Here is a 12,989-nt window from a genome sequence, read left to right as displayed (position 1 = left end):
TAGACCTATTAGCCTTTGTAATACTATCTATAAGATTATTACAAAAATTATTGTTAATAGAATAAAACCAGTTTTGGAACATCTTATCCATACGACTCAATCTAGTTTTCAGAAAAATAGACGAGCAACTGATAATGCAATTATTGTACAAGAAATTATCTCTAGGTTCCATAGAATGAAGGGTAAAAATTCTAATATGTTGCTTAAGCTGGATCTTGAAAAGGTTTTTGATAAGCTGGAATGGTCTTTCATTTATAACACATTACAAAATCTAAATTTTCCTCCAACTTTTGTTAAATTAATAATGTCTTGTATTACCACTACTTCTACAGCTATTCTAATAAATGGTACACCTACTGACTATTTTACACCTACACGAGGTATTAGACAAGGCGATCCTCTATCACCTTATATTTTTATTTTATGTTTAGAGATGTTGTTACGAAAAATAAACTCTGAAGTAGATTATCACATTTGGCATCCTATTTCAATACGTAGAAGAGGACCTCAATTATCTCATCTTTTCTTCGCAGATGATATTATTTTGATCTCAAAAATTACATCTACTTCATGTCAATCCATAGTTAACACCATTAATCAATTAACTCATCATTCGGGCAAACTATTAACTTTGAGAAATCACGGATTTTCTTCTCTAGGAATTGTCCTGCTAATATGAAGGTTGCAATACAACACAATTTTCATATAAGTAACGGCACACACTTTGGTAAGTATTTAAGGTTTCCTATTTTTAGTTCAAGACCCACCAAAGGAGATTACCAATTCCTAATTGACACTTTCAAATCTAAGTTAGCAGGATGGAAAACCCACTTTTTAACCAAAGCAAGAAGGCAAACCCTAATAAGATCAACTTTGAATAACCTTCCTAACCACCTAATGCAATATATCAACCTGCCTTCGTATATTATTTCCTCCCTAATAGATACCAAAGGAATTTTCTCTGGGGAACTACTCCTCAGAAGAAAAAATAACATCTCATTAAATGGTCCATGGTTACACAACCTTTAGAGCAAGGAGGATTGGGCATCCAAAATCTCAGTATTAAAAATCAAGCTTTGTATTCTAGTCTTGCTTGGAGGTTGTTTCAAAACCCTACTCAGCTATGGGCACAAGTATTACTACACAGTTATCTTAGGCCTTCTAATTTAAGTAAAATGAATGTTTCAAGAACATGGACAAACATTCTTAAGGGTTGGTCTAATTGTAGATTAGGTTATAAATGGAACCTGACTGATGGTAAACACATAAATTTCTGGACTGAACCATGGATAGCTCATAATTCTCTGGTTCGTAATTATATATATGGACCCCTACCCAAAGGTGAGGACAACAAAAGAGTGTCTGCTTACTATTTTAATCATCAGTGGCACGTATATCAATTGCCTTTTGTATTACCTCCTCCTTTAGAAGTTCCAATTACTGATACTTATATGCCAATGGTGCCCGTAAATTATGACCAGCTTTATTGGGCAATTACACCGGATGGGTTGTTCTCTGTTAAATCTATGTACTATACTCTTGCACATGCCCTTAATCATTCCATAACAAATGAGGTCATAAACTACAAATGGATTTGGAAACTCAAAATACCACCCCAAGATTTCCTTCTTTGTATGGTTAATATGTTATGACAGGCTTCCTACAACTGCACATTTACATAGGTTACAAATTATCAATTCATCTTTGTGTTTACAATGTCACCTGGTTCCTGAGACAATACATCATATTTTTATGGAATGTCATAATGGTACTGCACTTTGTGCTGCTCGTAAGGTAAATATTACTCATATGGTTGGTCCAGTAACTACTAATCGTACATCTTGGTGGCACACTTTCATACATAAGCAGTATTTTCCATCCTATAACTGCATTCCTTTTTCCATAATTTTACCTTTTGCTTTGTGGCAGTTATGGTCTATAAGAAACAAAAACTTCTTTGATCATAAGCATCTTAAATCAAGTGTTACTTTGCTCTAAAACCAGGCTGTTGAATTTTATTACCTCACAAATCCTACGAAAAGTAATACTTCACTATTGTCCTTCTATATTAAATGGCATCCACCTGATGGCCAGGGTTTCAAGTTAAATATAGACGGCTCAGCATCCATCACTCAAAATAACTGTGGTATAGGTGGGTGTTTTAGGAATCAGCAGTGCAAATGGATTATAGGTTTTGCAGGACGCGCACAACATGGCTCCAGTGTTCAGACAAAATTGCTAGCACTTATAATGGGGCTAAAATTAGCTGTTCAGCACCAACTCACACCACTGATCATTAAAACAGATGCAACTGCAATCCTTGGTATGCTTACCACACCTACTGTCAAATATACTAATTTAATCAATGATTGTAGGTTATTACTCCATCAGCTGGATGATCCAAAAATACAAAGCATCTTCAGAGAACAAAACTATGTTGCAGACTGTCTAGCTAAGCATGGAGCAGTAAATGTGGAGGCTCGTTGTGTACTTTTTTCAAGTCCTCCTTCTTTTGTCACACCCTTTTACCAGCAGGATCAGAAAGGAATGCTACGAAGAAGACTACTTGAATCAAGCTCTATGTTAATTACTAGTAGTATCAGTAGTAGTGATGTTGTTAGTAGTAATAGTGATATACTAGCTAATGTAGCTAGTTCTAGTTGTGCTCATCTGATGCAATATATGCATCCCACAAACTCTTATGTACATGTCTAAGTATCTACAATATGCTTATCTTTTCAACCAAAAAAGAAAACTACTCCAGAGACATCACAAAATTTGGAAATTCTTTTCTTTCTTAATCTTTAAAGACAATTAGATGTCTATGCACCAAAAGTACGTTATAACACTACAGAAATACAGACATAGAGGCTCAGACATATAGGATAGACAGAGAGAGAGAGCAATTTACCGTCCATGGAAGAGGAAGACATGAACAACTGTGGTGCTGAGGCAGGCAAAGCTGAATGCATAAGTCATTGAAAAGAAAGTGCCGAAATAACCTTGTCCCAAACGAAATAGGAAAATTCCCGTCACCAGCATCCAGGCCAGCGCCAAGCGCCGGACCTGGCGCTGAAAACAATGACTTTTGCAATTTTGAATCCTTCAGCCAAGTACGTTTCTTTTTGCCCTCTTTCAATTTGAATTGTATTTTTCCTTTGTTCTTGTCTCCAACTTGGGGGACAAAAACCAAAGGGTGTCCCCTTTTTTTTATTCACTTAATTTTCTTTACTTTTCTTCTGCGTTTTATTCAATTTTGCTCCAAATCTCGTCATCTTCATACCGCTTTATTTTTACACAATTAAAATATAATATTAAGCATAATGTAATATAATTAACACCCAAAAGACGATTAAAAGTACCAAAACGTGAGATAACAATAGGTAAATATATGCATTTTTGGCTGAACATCAACACCCCACACTTAGACTCTTGCTCGTCCTTGAGTAAGCATTAAAACCACTCTCAATAAATCAAGCCTAGAAACACCACTGCATTGGTTGATACTAACAATTAGGCTCTATAGCAACTCAAACGATTAGATATACACTTCCTCATCATCGTGCAAGATCTGTAGGTCACAAACAAACAACAAACTTCTAACTTTCTAACCTCAGAGATGGACTCTAACTTGCCAAATTTAAGCTCGCTCACATACTCTATCAAAGAAGCTAATAACATCACCTATCTATCATGAAATAAGTGCCCTCACAACAAAAAATAGTCCATACACTCAAATCAAAGAATGAATATAATTTAAGGACTTAGAATTAAAGAACAACTCTCGCACTCACAATGAATTCACATGTATGCACAAAGAACCATATGCTTGCCCATTATGTACATCTCTACTAATTAAGTATGCTCGAATAGAATCAAATAGGACTTTAACGGGTTGTAGTGTTGGCTAAGGGATGGGTAGGAGAATTATATAATAGTGACTTACACTTCCCAAGGCACTTTGCACTTTTAGACTTCATCACCCATTATTTTCATCTCTTCACTTTATTTTTCAACCATATCTTCATCAATTATTTCACAAGTATTTCCCTCATATCAAGAACGTTTCAATTTTTTCTCTTTTTTTCTTTCTTTTTTCATGTCACATTCTTTTCAAAAAGGCCTTTTCATCACTTTTCAGCAATCATTGGTTACCATTTTTCACTTAATCATCCCTTCTTCAAATTTATCAATTAATATTACAATCTAAGCAACAATGCTAAAGGAAGCATGGTGCCAAAACTAGGGATTCAATAAAAGGATCAAGGCAAAAATACGGCTTCCAAACAAAAGGCTACAAGCTCAAAGGGCTAACTAGTGGTATAATATCTGAACAGGCTAAAATTCACAAGACATATCAAAGAAAGCCTATTATCATCTTCTAAATAAAGCAACACTTTTATTTCGTTTCAATAACATGCATGGCAAGTTCTAGACTAAGATGCAAAACATGGAATATATGTAAGAAATTCTCACCCCACATGGCACAAGTATCAATCAAGATGGATCAATTCTACTCTAAGACAGACAGGATCATCGCGAACCACAAAATAAGAATAAGTTATATACAGACTCATAACCCTGAGCTTGGGTGTCAGAAAGTCTGCTATTTTATTCATTACTCAGCACTCAATGGAAAGTACTACTCAAGCTCAGGCCTAAATATGCTAGTATCAAACAAGTAGCAAAAGTTTTTCTTCTCTCTCTTTTTCTACTCCAAAAAAAATGAAAAAAATAATCTAATTTTACAAAATAAAAAAATTACCCGGTTCAAGTTACGTCCCTTAGAAAAGAACCGATGCAAAAAGAAAAACCAAGGGGGAAACTAACTAGAAACAAAAATAAAATACTTATGATTTTTTTTATTGGACCTTAGTCCCTCAAAAAAGTTGTCCACAAAATCCATCATCAGGAAAAGTATCAATTTTCTGACCTCTTTTTCGATTTTTTTTCTTTTTTTTATTTTTAACAAAAAATAATATACTAAAAATGAGTACTACAACTAAGCTAAGATAGCACAGAAAATCACGTAGACAATCTCTTCACCCCACACTTAAAATTGTACAATGTCCTCAATGCACACTGAAAATTACAATTAGGTAAAAGAGACTCCCTGGTAGGCCAAAGGCCGAAGAATTAGCAGCTCACGGGATACTCAGACTTCTCCCAGTTATGATCCCTTGTTCGGGTACCTCACACTTAGTTTCAACCACCTGCTCGCTTCTGCACATGCCTATTGACTTTGACTCTATGCTCGTACTCCTACAAAATACAAAAATAGCACTACAAATAATAACACAATAAAAACAAAAGTAAAAATAAAAATAAAATTGGGTTGTCCAACAAGCGCTTGATTTAACGTCGCGGCATGACGCCATCACTTTCACCACTTTTCCTTTCACTTTGAAGATATGAATTGTGCCTCCAATTTTGCATCAATTTTTCTGCCGCGTTCCTGGGGTGGTGGTATAAAAATAAAGGAATCACGCAATAGATATCGCATCTTGTACTTCTTGGCCCTTAAGTGAAGAATGTTGTTTTGCCTCCTTGGTATGATAAATTTTAGAATATAAACACTTTGTTCCTTATCCATTGACTCCTCCATATGCTCGACTGGATTAATTCCCATGTCACCAACCAAATATAATATTGAAAAGTGTTTAGAATGAGGTCCAATACGTTTCAACTCCAAAATTGCATTATTTTTGACATCCTCAATTTTGCACTCTCGTCAACCTTGGCATCATTAATAATATTTTGGTCTAATAATTGGTATTCTCGTTTTAGCTCCTCAATTTGGTCTAGAAGATCTTTTTCATCTTTACACAACTTATCACTAAATTGTTGGGCGTTACATGCATCAACCTTTGCACTCATATATGCATCCAATTTTCGCGCATCCAAGCTAAACCTGTCAATTTCTTGTACCAGATCAACTCTCTCCTTAGACCAATCATTTAACAACGTTATTAGCAAACAACGTCGTTGCGCATATTCTCTTAATCGATAATATTCATCACAATACCAATCCATTTCTCCCATATTGAAATTCGGACTTCCAAGATGTTAGGTCATGACAAGCCCAAAAATACGGGCCATAAAAATCTTCCATCAATTATGCGTCTTCATCAATAACCTTATCTCAGTATGCTTCATCCCCAAATGTCATGCTGAGGGAACTAGAAGCACACTAAGAAAAAAATCAATCAAATAGTTATAAAATTAAAAATATTTACAAAGAAAAAAAAATTGTAAAGATAATAGTAAAAGTCTAATTTAGTAGAATAGTTAATTTCTAAGTCTCAGGCAACGGCACCAAAAACTTGTTGCTCCCAAACGCACATGCAAGTATACGTGGTCGACAAGTAATATAGGATTGTAAGTCCAGATATCGTATCCACAGGGACTTGTGATTAACTATCAACTAAATTAAACCAAACAATTATCTATTCAAGCGAATCCTAACATATGAATATTTAACTAAAATTAATCTAGAGTAGTAAATTAAGAGATTAAAGAAAACAAGTTGGCGAATTATAGAGACGAATTCAATGTGAGTGAATATTCTAGAGTTATGGGTCAGCTAACAATCCCGTTGAGTTATTCACTTAAATCGTCTAATTAATTTATCTGGTTTATTCGTTGACAGGGTTAATATTACTCGTAGCCTTCTCTCGAAGTACAACTCGCCTATTCAAGCTAACCTAACGCCTATATTCCTATGGAATTAGGATTAATAAGAACGCATTTATAATTCCCGTATAATAACCAAGCAAGGCGATTAGGTATATTCCTATCCTAACCGCAAATCCCCCTCCTCCCTCCCCCAGAGTTAAGATCTTGCTCTACTCAATCTTATATGCAATCTAGAATTCTCTCTCCCGAGTTCAATCCTAGATTCGTAGATAGTATTCAATTGGTGATCAAACAATCAAATAATTAAGCGCAAGATTGAATAAATAAACCAATATGATAAAATAATAAAAACAATTCAAGCTTTAAACTACAACGTACATGTATCACCCAGAACTCTAGAACTAATAAACTATGAAATTAAAGGAAGAGAAGAGACGAAAAACTAGTTAGAAGCCTCCTCCAAGCGTGGTGTGTGTTTCCCCACGTGAATTATCTTTCAAAATATGTTCGATCCCCTCCAAATTAGGTTTAGAACTCCTTTTATACGAGCTGGAGGGTCTTGGGCAAAAAAAACCTTGTCCCAGACGAAATACGGAAAGTCCCGTCACCAGCGTCCAGGCCAACGCCAAGCGCCGGACCTGGCGCTGAAAACAGTGACTTTTGCGGTTTTGAATCCTTCAGCCAGGTACGTTTCTTTTTGCCCTCTTTCAATTTGAATTGTATTTTTCCTTTGTTCTTGTCTCCAACTTGGGGGACAAAAACCAAAGGGTGTCCCCCCCTTTTTTTATTCATTTAATTTTTTTTGTTTTTCTTTCGCATATTATTCAATTTTGCTCCAAATTTCGTTATCTTCATACCGTTTTATTTCTTTACAATTAAAATATAATATTAAGCATAATGTAATATAATTAACACCCAAAAGACGATTAAAAGTACTAAAATATGAGGTAACAATGGGTAAATATATGTATTTTTGGCCGAACATCACACAACAAGCCCATGCCAGCGACATGGTACTTCATAATCACATCGTTTTGAGTATAAGGGAACCCATTGTAGTTTTTTGCCCCAAATTCGCATACCTTCAAGCTTTTGAGTATGCTCTTCGCCCTCAATAATGTGCCCTGCTGTCACGACCCAAATTTCCCTCCGTTGGGAATTGTGATGGCACCTAGTCTTAGGGACTAGGTAAGTCTAACATTAAATGAAACAACAATAATATTTAAATAACATCTAACAATTGAAATAGAAATCTCTTTAAAATTTACAACCCCAAAACTAGTAGTACAACCGCTACAGAGTTTTCTAGAAAACTCTAAAATACAACTATCTCGAAATAAGAGTGAACAGTGTAAATACAAAATAAGAAGGTGACTTTGAAGCCTACGAACGCAGTAGCAGGTTTACCTTGAGTCTCCACAACAACGATCCGCATAGCTACTAACGATCAAATATCTGGATCTGCACAAAAATTATGCAGAAGCGTAATATGAGTACACCATAACAGTACCCAGTAAGTATCAAAACTAACCTCGGAAGGGTAGTGACGTGGAATAATCAAGATACCTTCTGGACTAAAAACTGACATGTATAAGTATAGAACAATAGAGTACAATATCTATATAAAGACTACGAATAATGACAAAACGTTACGGTAATTGCAATAAGAAAAGGAAAGCAGCAATTGACAGTGAAACATCATAATAATAATAAAGTAGGATGAGCTTAACACAGTTTAAATCTGGTGATCACAGATAAAGGACATTCAAGTAATAACTTAACAAAAATGTTCAATTTCACACCAGGTTTTAGCCAATAACCATCGCCAGGTACCGAAACTCAGAGTATTCACAATTCACGGGTTCAAAATTCCGAAATCCTAACCACTTGGCATCATGTGCCTCATTACAAATTTATAACCACATTGGCGACTCACTTACCAAGAGAGTCATTCTCACATAGAAGGCAAGTAACAAAGGTGTGCATCAATACTCAACAATATCAAGATCCATCCTCTTAACCGATATGAGTGCTTAACTACATGTATACTTGTGCAAGTGTTTTAACATAGATCATGCCAGCTAGTATGTATAGAAAAGGAAATGGGCAGCACATAGAATGTTTTCCCACAATTTCAACAAAAAATAGAACTCACACAGGTAAATGAATCATTACACAAATATCAACAACAAGAATGCCCCCAGGCCATCACAAGTCATCACAAATCAATCCCCGACATATCCCACCTTGTCTCACCACATGTACAATAACAAAGTAAGTATCCGCCTTGTCTCGCCACACGTGTAATATAATGTTCCTACCTTGTCTCGCCATATGCGCAACCCATATATATATATCAAGCCTTTTCATGCCGTATGTGCAAATATCAACAGTAACAATAGCACGGCAGAAACCTCGTGCAACCCAGTAACACTCACATGGTAGAAACCTCCTGCATCACAATAACAACAATCGCACCGTAGAAACCTCATGCATCACAATGATAACCGCACGATTGAAACCTCGTGTATCACAACAACAAGTACAACAACAATAATGATAATAAATACAAGAGTACGACAAGTAAATCAACTCAAGAACTTTCGATCACAAAGAAACGGTAAATCTAGTTCACAAGGAATAACCACAATAGAGAATACTGGGCGTAATAAGAACATCTCAACAAGGGAGAAAATAATATGTAACAACAATCCCACAATATGTAGTTTAACAACAAGGGATCTAACACGAGTCAAATAATTCCAAATAAGGGCTTATCAACTAAGATATAGGATATCTAAACATCTTTTAAGGTTAGGCAAGTACGAAGAAGATACAACAAATTCAACTAAGGATAAGCAGCGGAAAGATAATCATAACCTCAATTTAGATTAAACAATTTATAGGATGAGATAATAATAATTTTCAAATAAAGATAAGTAGTTATGAAAAGATAGCATGACAATAGAAGTGGTAAAAATCTTCAGTAAAGTCAAATAAGAGTCAAATAAGCAATAAGAGTGAATTATAAAGCAATTAATTCTAATTAAAGTATGTAGAAGTGAAACTAGTAAATAAGAAACTCAATCATACCAATAACAACTTCATACTCAGTTAATATAAGGACCTAAGAACCCTAAAAAGCCAACTTTCCACAAATACGTTCGAGAACGCACTCGTCACCTCGCATACACGGACTACAATTATCATATGAGACTCAAATCCTAAGGGGTAGTTCCCCCAAACAAGGTCAGTAAGTTACTTACCTCGAACCAAGCTCAATCAATCAGTAAGAATGCTTCTTCCATGGTTTTTTTACTCTGAATGGCGCAAATCTAGCCACAAACGATTCGATACAACCAACACGAGCTAAAGGAATCAATTCCATAAGAAAATACTAAGCTTTAAGTCAAAAGTCAAAAAGTCAACACAAAAGTCAGGCCCCAGGTCCAAGTCTCGGAATCAGATAGAATTCACGAAATCCAAATACCCATTCAACCACGAGTCCAACCATACCAAAATTTGTCAATTCCGTCACAACTTGACCTTCAAATCTCCAATTTATAGTTTATGAAGTTTCTATAATTTTTCCCAAATTTTCATCTCAAAGTACTTATTAAATGAAGAAGTCAGTGATATATTCATGTATATTAAGTAAATCTGAGTTAGAATCACTTATCCCGATGATTTTCTTGAAAAACCCACAAAAAATCATCACAAACCGAGCTCCCAAAGTCCAAAATATGAAATAATACCCTAACCCTCATTTATATAGTACCAAAGTTGCCTTCTAAAGTGCTGACAACACATTTTCAAGTGTGGTCGCACATCTCAGGTACTGCGACCGCAATCCAAATTGTGCGGCCGCACTTTAACAAATTCTGCCATACCAGTCTTTAGTAAAATGGCCATAACTTTCTGTACAAATGTTCAAATGATGATTTCATTATTTTTCTTGAAATTAGACACGAAGGCCTATAATTTTCGTTTTTGAATCATCTCCAAATTCCTTCTAGATCAAAAGATATAAACTTCCGAAGTTGGACTAGCGAACCTGCGGAATCACCAGAAGTGTGGCCGCGGACAAAATTGTGCAGTCCGCACTTTTCCTCTATGGTCCGCACTTTTTCGTCTGCTACAACACTCAAAAATGTGCCTCAGCACATGGAATCGGTCCGCACTTCCAATGTTCCAGAACAACATCAGAGTGTCGAAATACCCGGTCTCGCTCAAAACTCACCCCGAAACACACACGAGGACCCCGAGACCTCAACCAAAGATACCATCAAGTCCTAAAACACTATACGAACTTGATCGAGCCCTCAAATCACATCAAATAACAACAAAAATACGAATCGCACACCAATTCAAGCTTAATGAACTTGAAATTTCAAACTTCTACAACCGATGTCGAAACCTATCAAATCATATCTGATTGACCCCAAATTTTGCACACAAGTCATATACAACATCGCGGACCTAATACAAATTTCGAAATCGAAATCCGACTGCGATTTCACACAAAGTCAAAATCCTGGTCAACTCTCACTGCTTAAGTTTCCAAAACTAGAATCCTTCTTCCAATTTGACTATGAATCATCCGGTAACTGAACTCGACCACGCACGCAAGTCATAACACATAATTCGAAGCTGCTCAAGACCTTATGCCGCTTAACAGAGCTTAAATTCTCAAAATTACCGGTCAGGTCGTTACATCCTCCCCCTCTTAAACAAACGTTCGTCCTCGAGCATGCCAAAAATTGCCTCGAAGTCATCAAGTCACTGAATGCACACATCCAACATACATCCACGAGTGACCCCTATCACCCCAATCTACATGATCCTGACGACACCATCTCAACAGTAATTTACCCCTTCTACTAATACCAAAAGGCCTTAGAGTCAAAATGCTCACCTTCCGTTCATCTCCAAAAGATCTGATTCTTACATTCACACCCGGTATCAGTCTCAACCAGCTGCAGCAACTTATTCCTACCCCCACAAGGTACAAGTACAACCACATAACGTGACTCACCACACATAGTCCCATAATAACATTCCTAATCACAATAGCTGCCCGAAATTAAACTCAGCATCGACAATTAGCCTCATATTCGTTAGAACTCTGTTTTAAACTTCCACAATACTGATAGTGATGCAAGGAACATGAATACCTCATAATTATATACCCGAATCAACAAGTCACAACTAACACCACCGGGCACACACCCCGCAAGCTAAGACTCAAGAAGCACAGAACGAAAATGATTGATATGTAAGGAGAAACACATAAGAGAATTACCAAACAAGCGCGACAGGCACAACTCTCTATTAGTACTATTCTACGAATCAATTTACAAGGAAAAATCAAAGTATATGAACAATTCACAAGGATCTCATCCTGATATAACTTCCACCGCGATACATAGCCGGTTCAAACACATAAAATCACATGATATCGTGAGGGTCCCACCCTCAACTTTGAATCACAAGTAGAATATACATCAAACCAGTTGAAACCTTCCACTAGATCAATTCCGTCACAAATTACCACAAGTACTGGCTCCCACACTGGTGAAGCATAAAAATCATAGCTCGTAACCAACATACTCAGGAATCACATCAAGCCTACCGTAATGGATAACAGGAATTCACTACTAGTCTCGTAACCCTCAATAACGAATAGAAACAAATGATATACATGGGCTACCACTCATAGAATCTCCCAACAGGGGAAAACACATAAACAGAATACTAAGTCATGAACTCACCCATGGGTAGAGCAACAAATAGGGGAACTTACCCCGATAAGCATAACTGTAACGAAATATGGATGGTGCTCCTCTATAATAAACCGAAAGCATACCTGTATGACATCATCTGGTGCAGCGGACTCACACCTACTATATGAAACACATCAACAGATCGGGCCTCCCCCTCTTGGGTGCCCCCTACTCGCCTGAATACCCTATTGTGACACATCTGCCCGAACTCTAAGAATTCTCTCACCATGTGGCTAGTATCTCCACACTCAAAGAAACCTCTCTGCTGATGTGGTTGTGGGAATCATGCGGTATAGATGCTCTGAGACCTATGAGTACCTGAAATATTGTGCGAAGCCTGAAGTGAAAACTGAATTGGCTGACCTGCAAAACCTCTACCATGCCGCACCCTGCCTCCAAAATAAGGACCAACAGATTTCTTCGGTCTACGAGGCCTCCTAGCCTCCCGGTCCTCTCTCTCCTGACCTTGTCTACCCTCTCTCTCTTGGCCCTCCTTGTCCTCTCGCTCCTGGTCCCATATACTCTATAACCGGCGAGCGATCCCTACCATCTGCTGAAATGAAACATCTG

Source organism: Nicotiana tabacum, chromosome 21, assembly GCF_000715075.1.
Source record: "Nicotiana tabacum cultivar K326 chromosome 21, ASM71507v2, whole genome shotgun sequence".
NCBI lineage: Eukaryota > Viridiplantae > Streptophyta > Magnoliopsida > Solanales > Solanaceae > Nicotiana > Nicotiana tabacum.
The sequence above is the reverse complement of the archived record's forward strand: the minus strand, read 5'-3'. Positions refer to the sequence as shown.